The sequence below is a fragment of the Pseudorca crassidens genome, chromosome 3, assembly GCF_039906515.1.
Source record: "Pseudorca crassidens isolate mPseCra1 chromosome 3, mPseCra1.hap1, whole genome shotgun sequence".
Classification (NCBI taxonomy): Eukaryota; Metazoa; Chordata; class Mammalia; order Artiodactyla; family Delphinidae; genus Pseudorca; species Pseudorca crassidens.
Window position 1 is genome coordinate 83,466,417 of NC_090298.1, and position 16,511 is coordinate 83,482,927.

Genomic DNA, 16,511 nt, shown 5'->3' on the forward strand with positions numbered 1-16,511 from the left:
GGAAGCTCCCAAGAGTTCTCATTTGAAATATTGTATTTCATACTTCTCCATCTCGGTAAATGACAATTCCTGTGTTATAGTTTCTCTAGGCCAAATAGACTGGCGTCTTTCTTGTCTCTTCTTTCTCACACCCCATAAACGATATGCCAGAAAATCTTATTGGTTCTACCTTCCAAATATATCCAGAATCCAGCCCTTTGTCACCACACCCATCTTTCCCACTCTGGCCCATGCACCATCATCTTTTCTGGATTATTACAATAGCTCTCCCAACTGATCCGCCTTGCACTCTTATATCCCTAGAGTCTGTGCTCTATACTGCAGCCACAGGGATTCTGTTAAAACAGAAATCAGATCACATCACCCTTCTATGAATACCCTTTAAGAACTTTTCATACCCCTCACGTTTAAAACCAAAGACTTTATAGCGACCTCCAAAGTTCTTCATTTTTCCTGCAATCTTTTTCTACTCCTTTGTCTCTCATCCCTTATTCCTGTTATAAGTCATTATGGGGAAAAGACAAATCAGAATTCTAGTTCTGCAACTTGCTGGCTGCAAGATCTTAGGCAAGATATTTAACCCTTAATGAGCTTCAGTTTCCTCATCTGTAAAATGGGGATAATAATAGTTCTTACCTGATAGGATTGTAGTTAAGGGAGTTAATATGTGTAAAGCCCAATACCACTCAGGAAATAATTAGTTATTATTATTTTTGCCCTAAAGTACATTACAATGGATGAGTTAAGGCATGTTATCAAGTAACTAATGCAAGGCACCAAGGTATTATAAATACCTTAGAATAGTTGAAATAAAGAATTAGAAAGGATCAAGTTGAGCATGAAGAGGGTGATTGCAACAATACTTTGGTCAGGACCACAATCATAATTTTCTAAAGCACATTATACAAGCAGATTAGACTCTGCATTTCTCTCTTTCTTCATTAGGAAAATCTTTGTGGAGGCAGTAGGATTTGAAGAATGTAGTTCATGGATAGAGAGAGAGATTTGGAAACAAACATTTCGAATCCCTATAAAGGGGCTTCCCTGGTGGTCCAATGGTTAAGACTTTGCCTTCCAAAGCAGGGGGTGTGGGTTTGATCCGTGGTCGGGAGCTGAGATCCCACATGCCTCGCAGCCAAAAAAACAACATAAAATAGAAGCAATATAGAATCCCTATAAAGGGCACCATTCTAGAAATAGTGCTGTAAACAGATGACATAATCAGAACCTCAACTTTTATCATTTTGTCTTTAAAAGAATCTAGTAGGTACAGTTTACTAAGAGAACAGTTATATACCTTTAGGCACCAAAACCATCACTGTGAAACATGTAAAACAAAAATTTAGGGTGAAGTTGGTTATAATACAATTATAGAGGGATATTTGGTATATCAAATAGACTCCAAAAAGGAAATGTGTAAAGAACTTGAATATTTCAGTCAACAGAATAATTTAATATTTTTAACATACAGTAAATGTAATTTAATATATATGTAGACATAAAATTTTACATTTTAGAAAGAGAATATACATTTTTGAATGTATATAAAATATTTTTTAAAAATCACTTAGCTAGACATTAATAAACTTCAGTTTACTACAATAATTTGAGTTTTATAGCTCTTACCCTCTGATGATAATCCAATAAAACTAGAAATAGACTATTAAGAGATGCCATGGAAAACTTTCTACTTAGAAATTAAGGACCATTCTTCTATACAACCCATGAAACAAGGAGAAAAGTAAAAACTGAAATTATAAATTATCTAGAGAGTAACGGCAAGGCAAATACTTTATAACAAAACCCATGAGACCCAGCTAAAGCAGTACTCAGAGAAAAACTGATAGCCTTAAATTCTTGTATAATGAAAAAGTAGAATGAAAGTAAAATTACATAGATAATTCAACTTAAAAATGAGGACGATAGGGCTTCCCTGGTGGCTCAGCGGTTGAGAGTCTGCCTGCCGATGCAGGGGACACAGGTTCGTGCCCTGGTCCGGGAAGATACCACATGCCACAGAAGGGCTGGGCCCGTGAGCCATGGCCGCTGAGCCTGCGCGTCCGGAGCCTGTGCTCCGCAACGGGAGAGGCCACAACAGTGAGAGGCCCACGTACTGCAAAAAAAAAAAAAAAAAAATGAGGAAGATAGCAATCAAATCAGTGAAAAGGAAGAATTAATAAAGATAAAAGCTGAAATTTATAAAATAGGTCAAATAATAATAAAAACGAAATAAATCATTTCTTTGAATATCCATTAAAATGGGTAAGCTCATGGCAAGCCTAACTAAAGATTAAAAAGTGAAAAAATTATGCATTATTATTAGAAAGTATAAAGAAAACATTTTAGATACTATTATGTGCACCTCTGTTGGTAAATTTTTTTTAAAATAAATTTATTTATTTATTCATTTTTGGCTGCATTGGGTCTTTGTTGCTGTGTGCGGGCTTTCTCTAGTTGCAGTGAGCAGGGGCTACTCTTCGTTGCGGGGCATGGGCATCTCATTGCGGTGGTTCTCTTGTTGTGTAGCCCGGGCTCTAGGTGTGCAGGCTTCAGTAGTTGTGGCTCATGGGCTTAGTTGCTATGCGGCATGTGGGATCTTCCCGGACCAGTGATCGAACCTGTGTCCCCTGCATTGGCAGGTGGATTCTTAACCACTGCGCCACCAGGGAAGTCCCATCTGTTGGTAACTTTCATAATCTTGAGGAAATGGTGATTTTCTAGAAAATAATTAGCTATCCAAATTGACCTAAAAAGGTCTTCAAAAAACTGAACAGGCCACTAACTATAGAAGAAACTAGAAAGGTAAAAGGATTACATACACACACACACACACACACACACATACACACACACAAACTTTTAAAGATAAGAGTTGTTTAACTAAGAGTAGACTGAGAATGAGTAAAAAAACATATATGACAGAAAAAAGGCTAATATGCCAAATATAAAAAGAGGTCGCACAGACTACTGAGAAGACAAGCAACCTAAAAGAAAAGCAAATGAAGGGGGCTTCTCTGGTGGCGCAGTGGTTGAGAGTCCGCCTGCCGATGCAGGGGACGCGAGTTTGTGCCCCGGTCCGGGAGGATCCCGCATGCTGCGGAGCGGCTGGCTCCGTGAGCCATGGCCGCTGAGCCTGCGCGTCCGGAGCCTGTGCTCCACAACGGGAGAGGCCACAGCAGTGAGAGGCCCGCGTACCACAAAAAAAAAAAAAAAGAAAAATGCAAATGAAGGATATTAATGTTAAATTAACAGAATGGAAAAATGTTCAACCCTGTTAATAATCATAAAAATTAAAACTAAAGAAAAAATATATTTTTTTAACCCATTAACACGGCAAAAAAAGTTAAAAAGAGCTATAATAGAGCTTTTAAGGATGAAAAGACATGGGCAGGCTCATACATTGTTGTTGGAGGATACATTGCCACAAGCTTTTTAATAAAGTTATCTGGAATTTTAAAGTAAAAATATTCATTTCTTTAAAATTATGGGAAATCATTCTATAAAATATTATGCAATGAGTGAAAAACTAAGATAGGTCTGTGTACCTTGCCTTAGAAGTATTGTTGTGTATTAAGTGAGAGAAGCAAACTGCAGTCATGTGCAGAGTGTGACCCCGTCTTAATAAAAATAAATAATAACAAAATTTCTATATATGTGTGTCTGTTTGGATATACATTTTTGTACAAACATGGAGGAAGTTGGAAAGAGGCACTTTAAGCTGTAAATGCTGGTTCCCTTGGAGAGGCAGCAATGAAGGAGGATGACAACAGACTTTTAGTATATATCCAAGTTGTTTTATCATTAAAAAAAAATTATCTATTATTTTATAATTGTTAAAAATTAACAAAGAAAGAAACAAGATCACTAACAAAAAGAATACCAACAAAAAGGATCTTCTACCTTCCTAATATAAACCCCTAATGTTCTAGAAATCTCTAGAGGGGTTTTCCACACAATGCCTCTAATTGATAAATTTTTAATTCCTATTTCTCTGCTTTGCAACAGTGCTATTAGGAGAGCCTGGTTAATGAAAGAATTTAGGAAATTTTGTACACATTTAGAAACAAATAAAGCCAGATTTGTAGGGGGGTCATTCGTCTATTATAGTCGGTCTGAAGGTATTTGTGGAAGGCAACCATGCATATCCTTCCACACTGGCAACAAAAGTGATTCTCTTTGCACTTATTAGCCACCAGAAAAATCCTCTTTGTTTCACTTATTTCTGGATTTATGTAGTCTGAATTAATATTTCAATAACCCTATTTAAGAGGAGCATTTGGAGCCACTCCACATGAATGTTGCAATCTTTAAGCAAAAGTGCAGAACACACTCTTTCCAGGCACCGATTGCCTTTCACAGATAATGTAATCTACTCAATCTTGTATAAAGGGACAAATCTGATGTACACACTAAAGGCATGGCTCTGTCTTAGCATGCAGAAGTCACCCCATCCAACAAACCTTAGAGCATTTTTGAAGAGGAAAGTATATAAATATAGGGAGTACATTGCAGCTATACACCGTGTCATCCTCCCACCTCAGCTAATCCAGTATTAAATGAAAACATTTACCATGGCAACATCGATTTATAAAGGGCAAATGATGTTTCTGCGAGATTAGAATATTTCCTTTCATAGATCTCAGAGGTGCGCACAGTTAACACTTTAACACCCTTATTTAGTAATTTTATATAAGACTGAAAAAGCTAATGCTTTGTAATAGATTATTTTTAAATGTTTTAATTTGGAAACAGAATCCAAAACAGAACAATAAACTCTTAACAGAAGCGATATCAAATTAAATACAGGCAGAAAAATACCACTAAAATATTTCAGTCTTCACTATTTGTGGAAATAAAAAATTTTCATTTTGTGGTAAGCTGTACTGAACTATGGTTAAATCATTTGCTTCCAGCTGAGTGATCATTTTGCTGTGAAGATGCAGATTCTCTGTTTACTATTTCTACAATTGATGTTTTTAGTTATAATATTTAGCTTTCCTATTTTGGACATGTTAAAATGTTAACTTCACCTCCTTAATGTATTTTTCATAAACGCTAAGGTAGTATTCACAGATATTTTACTGTTGTGGTTTCATCTACTTGCCTCAGACTTTGTATTTATTTATTTATTTATTTATTTATGGCTGCCTTGGGTCTCTGTTGCTGCGCAGGGGGCTTTCTCTAGTTGCGGAGAGTGGGGGCTACTCTTCTTGGCGGTGCACGGGCAGCTCATTGCGGTGGCTTCTCGTTGCAGAGCACAGGCTCTAGGCGCGCGGACTTCAGTAGTTGTGGCACGTGGGCTCAGTAGTTGTGGCTCGTGGGCTCTAGAGCACAGGCTCAATAGTTGTGGTGCACAGGCTTAGTTGCTCCATGGCATGTGGGATATTTCCGGACCGGGGATCAAACCCATGTCCCCTGCATTGGCAGGCGGATTCTTAACCACTGTGCCACCAGGGAAGACCCTTGCCTCAGACTTTGAAGGTAGACACAGTAGATGTAAGAAAGAAGATAGATTGGTAGTCTGGGTAAATGCAGGTATTAAAGAGATGACTGTAGTGAGGTCAAACAAGTTTAGAAGTTAACAAATAGTCTCTGTATGGTTTTTCCGCAGTCATAACTGCTCCATAATACAAAATGGAGAAAACTGTGCTCAAGGGTGAGGAAATTAAGTTCCTGCCCTGAATAGCTCAGAGTTGAGAGGAAAAAATTTATCTTGCTCAACGTGAATTCTTTGACTCTGCCAGAGGTATATACTGTTCAATCTTCTGCCTAGAGTTTATTTAATCAGCACAGTAAGCTTGGGTCTAGAAGCCCACAGCTCTTAGGCATAAGGAGACTTTAGTCCTTCAATCAATTGTGACAGGAGTCAGTTGAAATAAATAAGGTATTTCATACAGTTACTGCCCACAATATTCCCTTTTCACTTTGGTTTGTGATGACCTGAAAACCTTCTACAATAGCCAAAGAGATTTGAAGTGCCACTGAAGCAAATAAAAGCCAAATCTAGCATTCTTTTAATGCTTCCAAGTCTGCTGCTATTGGAAGACTCCAAGTTTATTGTAAGACTGTATGTCATTTATTTCCCCACATTCCTTCTTTCCACAACATGTATTCCCCAAGATAAAAAAATGTCAGTTGTCCAAAAAAAGGCTGACAAATATATGAGTCCAAGATCGTTTCCTTGCATTTTTAAAATAAAACCTCTAAAACCTATTTATGGTGGCTAAGAACTTTATAGAGAATAGAGATTTGCAAACCTGTGAATCACTATGTTATGAAGGAGGACATTAAATTAAGAGCGGTCTTAAAAAAAAAAAAGAATGATCTCGAATCTTTATTGTAGTCAGTTCAGGAACTCATTGACTGAGAATGAATTTTTTCTTCTAAGTATATTCAGACCTACTAGTGAAATCCAAAAATATTATTGCATGTATATTAGTACTAGTACAGTTAATTCAGGGACATATAAAAATTTTATAGTAATTTTGCTCAAATATTGAAATATAAACAAGATTGAAATGATTTTTCCAACTCTTCATTTTCTAAATATCAGTCTGCCAGACCATTTTATAAAATGGTTTTAAACATAATAAAATGTTATATAAAATAATCTTATGTCACCGTTGTAACACCAGTGTACACCAGTCACCATAACATACCTAACCTATTGTGTAATGCAGTGAATAAGATAGCCTTGTTAGCCAGCCATTATTTACAGTATTACTTTTGTGGGCCTGGGGTGAAGCCTGAATTCCATCTGAGTATTAATCATTACAGGAACAAATCTCCATTTCATGCCTCTTCATTGAAACATCATCTCCACTTCTGTCATTCTTGAGATATACTGTCAAGTTCCTTAAGAGGAAAGACTCGTCTGTTTTGTTCATTATTCTGTTCCCTGGGCCTAAAAACAGTGCTGTGTCCAATAAAGATTAATTGAATAAATTCTTTTTAGAAGGGACGGGTATTATCCTCATATCAAGAATACTTCTGGGACTTCCCTGGTGGTGCAGTGGTTAAGACCCACTCCTCCCAATGCAGGGAGCCTGAGTTTGATCCCTGGTCAGGGAACTAGATCCCACATGCCTGATGCAACTAAGAGTTTGCATGCCACAACTAAGGAGCCCACCTGCTGCAACTAAGACGCGGAGCAACTAAATAAATAAATTTTTTTTTAAAAAATGAATGTTTCCTGTCCCTCGTCAATAGTCCCAAGCGTGCGCGTGCCCTCACACACACAATGCACACATATACGCCAGTGACTGTAGTATTTTTGTGTCTCCACATTGATCACAACTTAGGAGTCCGCTGCTGCTGTGCTCTTCATACAGAATAAATATTCTGAAGTTCAATGTTTTTATTTTAACTGCTACCTAACTTTTTCCTCTTGCATGATATTTTCATTTCTATTGGCATATTTAAGATATAATTTACTTAAAAATAAAAATTCACGAATTTTTAGTATACAATTTGATGAATGCTGGCAAATAATATGCAGTTGTGTAACTGCCACCAAGACATGATAAAGAACATTTCCATCACCCCAAAACGTTCCCTCGTGCCCCTTCGTTCTCCCTACTCCCATGCTTTTCCCCGTCCCTTATCCCCTGGCAACTGCTGGTCTTTCCGTCACTAGTTTAGCCTTTTATAGATTCACATATAGATGTAATCACAACAGTGGATAGTCTTTGGTGTCTGGCTTCTTTCACTTAACATGCTGCCTTTGAAATTCATCCATGACATTGTGTTTATCAGTAGTTTGTTCATTTTTATTGCAAGTCTTAGCTGTGGGAGAGTCTGGACTCTAACTCAGGCAAGACTGGCTCCAGACCCTGTGCTTTGAAACCGTTATGTGATGCTGTTTTTCATTCCGTATAATTTTCTTAATCATCTCTGATAATGCTGTTCTCCAACTCAGAAATCTACAGCAACTCCTTATTCTGACCAAATACATTTCCTAGTCCATATTCTGGTTTCTAAATTCTCTGCCCTATGGTCCCCATCTGTGCCACTTTACTTTTTATTCCCTGCATTGCTTTTTTCTGAATTCCCCATTTTCTACCACACTTAGCCTGTTTATTATTCCTACAGGTAGATACCTTTGAACCCCCTGATGTTATTCTTTCTGCTTATTATAATTTCTTTACCCTGCATCTTCACCTATTGAAATCATACCCCATTAAGTTACAGAATCTGTGTTCCTTTCCCCATGAACCTAACTGATTTCCTCAGAGTGATCTGATCTAGTGCCATAATAATTTACACCACTCTTATAAACCTATTGTATTGTCACTTACAGTGATTCATTCTCATGTTTTAAATCTCTCCTGCTAAAGCGTCTCTGAAACCAGTGACTGCATCTTATTCATCTTTGTGCATATTTTTGTCAGTTTATGCTCATGCTGAGCAAACAAACATCATAATCTATATTTAAAAGAAGCCAGCTCGTACCTGTCCTTCAGACAAGATATTGTTTTCACAATATTTTATATCATGTCTTGCACATGGAAGGTACCCAGTGAATACTTGTTGATTAATAGATCTTCCTGGAGTCTATGCCTAGCTATTTCTTCTGCTTTTGGGGACATGTGGGAAAGCAAGTTGGGTGATGACCCATATGATATAATAAAGGTTATCTGTCTAGTTAAGGCTGTATTCCAGTTCCTTACCTAATAAATATTTGTTAAGAATTGGTTGTGTTCTTTGGTCAAGGCACAGAGCACACTGGCAAATATGGATTGATTAAATAGCTCATCTCCTTGCTTAAAATGGTTGGAACTGCATTGGATTGTTTTACCTCCCTAATGGTCTGTATTCTAGGTATCTTCTAGGTATCGATCTAAAAATTCTTTTTATTTCTTCCTTTGAGATGTCTTCCAGATTTGTGCCTTTTCCACTCTGTCCCGGTGACACTGGTTTTCTTCATTCCCTGTGCGGCCTCTTCTTCCTGTCCAGAGTTTTTGCCCTTGCCTGTCCTTGCTGTGCTTGCTCTTCCCTCCCTGTGTGCCCTGGGTAATGCCTTCCCAGCTTTCAAATGTCAACCTAAGCATCATTCTCTCAGAGAACCTATCCCTGACCATCTCGCATTCCCACATCTTTCCTACTCCACTCCCCACTCCCACCTTTCAGAGAGCTGTCATAGCTCTCATAGCACCTCATGCCTCTTTTCCAGAATATCTTTCACAACTGCGATTTTACATTTGCTTATGTCATTACTCCATTCATACCTTTATTTCCTCATCAGACTGCAGACTGTGTGAGAGCAGGAAACACACCTGTCTTTGCTCACCATTGTGTCCTCCCTGTCTAGTCCAGGGTCAGCTAATAGTAGACTCAGTATACATTTGTGGGATAGATAGACTATGGGACATATGGCTGGGTAAATGTGTGGATTTCCACTGCTACTCTCCTGTTATAGACTTAACGCAATTTGATAGCAGCATCTTCTGGTTTGGTTCCACACTCCATTGCCTTCCCCCTCCCATTGTATCCTCATTGCTCATCCTCAGTTCCAGCAAAGTGTTCTTCCTAAAAGACTGCACTCATAGTTTCATGCGCCACATCTCAGTCACTCACAGTGACCAACATCACATATAAACAGATCAAATCAAAGTACCCCTCATTACCCAAGCTCTTTTATTATCTGGCTTAATTCAAATTTATCCAACTTCCTTTCTTAGAACTACCTAAAATGTTACCTTTGTGCCTGTTTGTCCATTCACCTCCTTATCTCTCCTTCTACCACACTTACTCCCATTTCTGGGTCTTGTTCAGACTAATTTTTCAGCTCAGGTCTTCTTATTACCTTTGTTTGTCTGAAGTCTTCCCCTTTGTAGAGACTCAGCTTCTCTGTTCAGGGCCTCTCAGATGCTAAGAGAAGCCTCGGTCACTTCCTTTTGTTTTTAAGCTTCCATTTGATCATTTTTTTAAAAAATTAAGAAATGCCAAAGCAGGAATATAAAAGCAGGTATGCATACTACATGCTGGCTGTCCTCCGTTGGCCTCTCCTAATGTACTTTCCACTCCAGCCTACTCCAGGCTCCAGGAGACTGACCTTTATGGGTGCCATCAATAGGCTCTCTTGCTCTCTGGCTTCTAGTTGACTTTAGTCAGTGGGAGGAACTGGCAGAAGGCTGGAAAGCAGCAGAATGAAATCAGGTTATTTATTTCCTTGGTTTCTTCTCTGTTGAGCAGCAAGTTGACAGTGATTTGGGTTCTCTCCCTATGTCATAGCTCCTGTCATCTATGGCTGTAAAATTTCTGGGTTTCATAACTCTTTCTCTTCTTGACTCATATCTTTGAATGGTAACAGCTTGCTACTTTATAAATCCCTAGGGTGTTTCAACATGCCTTACATGCTTCTCTTAACCTAACCAACAGCTATGTCCTTGGTTCTTTGGTTAAATGCTCCTCAATTGCCACCTTTGTTTGTACCTTCTATTTCCTAAGGGAATCTTGACATATTTTAAATATTAAACCCAGCAAATTAATGCTTACGTTTTAGAAATGATGCAGTGCCATATATGTTGTCATTCACAATAAAATTACAGGATTTGTAAAATATTTTAAGTCTGTGCATTACAAGTGGTGAAATCTGGACACAAGTTAAAAGGTGTAAGATGTGTCGTCTTTTTTCAGTCCTGTCTGTATTTCTCACTTTCTGCTTAAACTTGTTAGGAGAAAAGACGCTCTGAATATTAGGCCCAGCCAAGTGGCCCTCTTCCCCTGAATCCTGACAGGTCCTATCTGGAACCAGGTCATCCATTTGGATCTCTCCCTTCTCTGAACTCCTATCACTCTCCCAGCCCTTAACGCAAAGCTTAACTCTTCACTGTTTCCTAGTGGTAGGCTTTGTTTCCGTTATCAGATTCTAAAGTTTCTGAAGGAAGAGGACTTTTCCTATCTAATCTTATGTCCCAGGAGCAAAATATATATAGAATCAATGTATATTTGTTGTTCAGTTTGTTGGCTGTTACATTAATTGGTTGGTAGGTTGGTATCAAAGATTCTTGGGAACAAACTATTTTTTTAGTTTTAAACATTTTAATGGAAGACTTCTAATATACACAAAATTGAAGAGCTTGTATAATGAGCCCCCATGTACCCATCAATGATTATCAACATTCATGTTTTATCTATATTCCTCTACTTGATTCCTCCCCAACACACACACACTGAATTATTTTGAGGTGTCTACTAAACATCATTTCATAGTACTTTGTTATATATTTTCAAAAGGTAAGTACTTTATTTTTAAATATAACCACAATCACCATTATTACCATTATTTCATCAACTATCTAACAGTGTCAAATTTCTCTGATTGTTATATTTTAAAATGCTGGTTCATTTGCATCAGGATCCAGATGTAGTCCACATGGTAAATCTTACTGATATGTCTCTTTTAAGAATCTTGATCCCTAACACCATACACAAAAATAAACTCAAAATGGATTAGAGAACTAAATGTAAGACTGGACACTATAAAACTCTTAGAGGAAAACATAGGAAGAACACGCTTTGACATAAATCACAGCAAGATCTTTTTTGATCCACCTCCTAGAGTAATGGAAATAAAAACAAAAATAAATGAGACCTAATGAAACGTAAAAGCTTTTGCAAAGCAAAGGAAACTACAAACAAGATGAAAAGATAGCCCTCAGAATGGGAGAAAATATTTGCAAATGAATCAATGGACAAAGGATTAATCTCCAAAATATATAAACAGCTCATACAGGTCAATATTAAAGAAACAAACAACACAGTCCAAAAATGGGCAGAAGACCTAAATACACATTTCTTCAAAGAAGACATACAGATGGCCAAGAAGCACATGAAAAGCGGCTCAGCATCCCTAATTATTAGAGAAATGCAAATCAAAATTACAATGAGGTATCACTTCATACCAGTTAGAATGGGCATCATCAGAAAATCTACAAACAATAAATACTGGAGAGGGTGTGGAGAAAAGGGAACCCTCTTGCACTGTTGGTGGGAATGTAAATTGATACAGCCACTATGGAGAACAGTTTGGAGGTTCCTTAAAAAACTAAAAATAGAATTACCATATGACCCAGCAATCCCACTACTGGGCATATACCCAGAGAAAACCATAATTCAAAAAGACACATACACCCCAACGTTCATTGCAACTCTATTTACAATAGCCAGGTCATGGAAGCAACCTAAATGTCCATTGACAGACGAATGGATAAAGATGTGGTACATATATACAATGGAATATTACTCAGCCATAAAAAGGAATGAAATTGAGTCATTTGTTGAGACATGGATGGATCTAGAGACTGTCATACAGAGTGAAGTAAGTCAGAAAGAGAAAAACAAATATCGTATATTAACGCATAAATGTAGAACTTAGAAAAATGGTACAGACGAACCGGTTTGCAGGGCAGAAATTGAGACACAGATGTAGAGAACAAACGTATGGACACCAAGGGGCGAAAGTGACGGGTGGGTGGTGGTGGTATGATGAATTGGGAGATTAGGATTGACATATATACACTAATATGTGTAAAATGGCTAACTAATAAGAACCTGCTGTTTAAAAAAATAAATAAAATTCAAAAATACACAAAAAAAATAATCTTGAGATTCCCTTTGTCTCGTTTTTTTCCTTTGTGATATTTGTCCTAAAGAGTTTTCTGCATTCTAGGATTTGCTGATTGCATCATTAGAATATCATTTAACATGTCCCTCTGACCTTTGTTTGCCTGTAGTGGAACATCTACAGGCTTGATCAGATTAGGTTAGGGTTTTTGGCAAGAATATTTCAAAGGTGATGTTATATAGTACCAACAGGAAACATCTAATGTGTGATTATCTTTCTTCTTATGATGTTAATCTTATTACATTAGGAATTGTGAGATTGATTAATCCATTATAAAGTTTCCTATCAACTCTTCATCTATTGGTGTAAGCAGCCATGGATATTTATCATTGTCTAGTTTCATTAGAAGTTGTATATCCTGGGTATTCTAATTCTGTCATTCCTCCTGAATTTGTCAGTGGAAATATTTCTATAAAAAGAAGGATTCCCCCATAAACTATTTGATCACTCTTAAGTTCAGTTTATATTGTTTGTACAGTTTATATTCTATAAACTGCTGGATATAAAAGGTTGAGTTTTCCTTTAACACCAACTAAGGGCCACTGACTATACAAACCTAATTATATAATGATGATCATTTAGGATTATTTAGTTTTATTGTACTTATCGTGCTGCATGTTTGTGTGTGTGTGTGTGTGTGTGTGTGTGTGTGTGTGAGAGAGAGTCTGAGAAAATTTAAGAAAATAAAGCTGATTTTAATTGTAAAGCATTGAATTTACTTTTTCATTTAGTGTTAGGAAGTTTCCAAGCTGACTTAAAGAAGGATACACTGAAGTGCTGTGTTTTATGTTTATAATGTAAAATGAACTGATGACAAGTAAAAACATATTTGGAAAATGAACATTTGCAGTTTCTACAGCTATTTGGTTCATTATAATAATAGCTCCATTAACTTTATGACAAGTATTCACCCTTGGGAGTTTCGGTACAAAGAGAAGTCAACCTTTGTAGCATCATTCCTTTTCTTGAATTATTAATATTGTCTTTTATTGGAAGTTGGAAAATTACAGTGGGATAAATTTGGTTTGATAGCCTTTCAGAAAAGCATATATAAAATCCTTAAAGGAAAAAATGACTCAGTGCTCTGGAGCTATTTTTGTAGGAATAGGTCTTTTATGAAAGGTTCTTAGTCATGTAGCATAACAAAATTCAGTGAACTAATTCAACCAACATTCACTGCATACCCAGTGCTAATGCCACCTGGTCTTTGGGAATACAAACAAGAATAAGTCAGGGTTTCAGCCCTTAAAACATAGTCCAATAGCAGGAGACAGACTAGCGAACAAGGAGCTTTGTTGTAATTGCCTAATGTTGAAACAGAGATGTTTATGAAGTGAAAAGGAAAAGCAAAGAACATTCCAAAGAATATTTTTATATTTGATCTTATAGTTCCTGTTAGAAGTTCAAGTCAAAGGATGCAAATCTGTTGTAATGTTTTCTTTGTGAGTTGGAAGTCTAAGGAAAATGAATAGATAATGGAATTGCTGTGAGGGAGGTGGACAGAAGCAGAATGACTTCCCCCTTGATCGTTATATTTAAATATATGACTTCATCCTTAAACGTAAGTATCCTAGGCCTGTTATACCTGTTATTTTGAAGAAAAAAGTTTGGTTTTTAGAAGGCACAGTTGCCTTTATTTAATTTAGAATTGAATTGGCTTTCTATGTCTTATTTCCCTCAAGATTGTCAGGCTTGCTGAACTGGGAATTGGCATTTTATCCATTCTTGATCCCTATGTCTAAGTGTATTGTAGCATCTAATTAAGAGATGCAGCAGAAAATGTCTAACTGAAAATACAGAATTGACATAGTTATTTTATTAGAGAGGAAGACAAGGTTCCAAAAATTCTGAACACTGAAGATTAATACATGGAGATGGACCAAGTTACCCAAAGATTATCGACCTCTGGTTAAATTTAGAATTATGAAGTTTCTATTTTTGCTTTCAGAAATGTGCTTGTCAGGACATATTGTTTGCCTACCCCACATACATCTCCTCCCTTTCTTTCTTGCTAACAGAACCCCACTTTTGATCCAGCGTTGGCCTTCCCTTGCCCAGAAAATGTCCCTTGCTAGTGATTGGCTTAGAGATGGGCATGTGACACAGTTCTGGCCATTTATATGTGAAGGGAATTCTGTTGGAGGTGAAGTGCTTCTGGGAAAGTTTTGCTTTTGAAAAGGAACTTAAGGAAGAGACTCTCCCACTGCTGGCCTTTAGGAATTGCTTTGTGAGAATATGATACTGGAAGCTGCTGCAACCATCTTGTGATCATGAAGAAAGAATTCTGCAGATAAAAGGCAATATATTGAATATGACAAGGCTGGAAGATGGAAAGAACCTAGGTCCTCGATGATGTTGTTGAATTTCTGGATGAAATAACCATTCTTGCATCTGTCCTACTTCTGGACTTCTCATTACGTGAAAGCCCCATCTCTGTTAGCTTAAGCCATTTTGAGTTGGTCTTCTGTAATTTGCAGATTTATTCTTAGTGATGATTAACATTTTCTTAGGCCTCCTGCATTATGACTGAGATGGCATATATTTGATTTACTGTGGTCTTTGTGATATGTCCTGATGACTGTATGCTCAATCCACTCTGAGGAAAAAAGGGTTTCCTCCTAACTATGCATTTCCATATTGTTTTCTTAAAAATCTTTGTACCAATTTTAAGTGCCACCAGCAATAAAATAAAAAATTAATCATCTTTCAGATCGAAAATTCTGCTAATAGGTGCCAGGAGTACATAAAAATATTTGAGCTTTACAAGATTATTTGCATATTTTACATCTTTTCTTCTACAGGAAACCTATCAGTCAGTGGTATACTTTGCTAATGCCAGTTATCCATGCATAACAAAAAGTAAAAATACAAGTAATTCATTAATTTATAAATTGTTCTTTGCTTACGTATGTAGCAGCGTCACAATTCACACACTATTCTTCAAGTATGCAAAGAAAATAGGATTTTAATTTTTAAAACCGATCTAACTTAACCTTCTTGAACCCCTGACCCTCTGGGTAGCAAGGGGAGAAAGCCTTAAAAGTATGTATTGAAGGAATCCCACTCTCTTTGGGTTCAAGACAATCAGCTCAGCTTTTGATTAAGCTGTTTCCCCACCTCCTCCCTTTTTTATTCATCAGGATAATATCTGGGTGTACACAAAGGGGTGATCTATGAATGGCCTTGGACAGTGGAAGAGATCCCAAACGAATGGGGCCTATGGGCTTTGTTCCCTTTATTGGTGTCAACTCTGGCACCTCATCTGTGACTATGAAATTAATTTCCCCTTGGCCAGAGACTTTCATTAATTTCCACCTCCTTCCTTTAAGGGTATTCCACTATGTCATGTCTTCTCCCTTTCTTAGCTAGCATTAGCCCTGCCTCCTTTCTTGGGGCCATGATAACAGAATGGCTGTTAGGGAACCAAGTGCGATTTATTTGGAAGAGGAGTGTGAATACAACAGTTTAATATTTTCAAAATATTAGTCTCCTTACAAATATGTAACGCCTGAAAGCCGGAAGCCTTGCCCAGAACTTGTAGCATTTATACAGTTATGCTAAAGTCTGTTGGATTGTTACTAAAAGTTGCTTATTTTAATATTGTAATATTTGCTCTTTTCTAACTCTATGTGAAAAGTATGTACTTTTATAGTACATCACCTCATTAGTTCTTAATACATTGTAAGAAATTAAATCAGTTTGTGCTAAAAGGGTACCTCAGGCATTCAGATTCTTGGGTTTGTGTTGACACCACTAGTCTATAGAACACGAGTAGTTTCCTAGACTGGAAATCGGCAGGCCGTAACAGAGATTCACTGCGTGGTGGCAGTATACTCTGTTGGAGCTTATATAATACCAGTATTTCTTCAAATACTTTTTCTTT

At 37.2% G+C, this 16,511-nt stretch overlaps 1 protein-coding gene and 1 long non-coding RNA gene across 18 annotated transcripts in view; both read left to right on the plus strand.

Moving 5' to 3' along the window:
- The window catches only part of PAM (peptidylglycine alpha-amidating monooxygenase), a 280,435-nt gene that overhangs the window by 138,902 nt on the left and 125,022 nt on the right, over positions 1-16,511 (plus strand). The window lies entirely within an intron of this gene.
- LOC137221531 (uncharacterized) lies at positions 11,351-15,346 on the plus strand. Its single transcript, XR_010942053.1, has 2 exons — positions 11,351-14,189; positions 14,647-15,346. It is a non-coding gene; the product is annotated as an uncharacterized lncRNA (long non-coding RNA).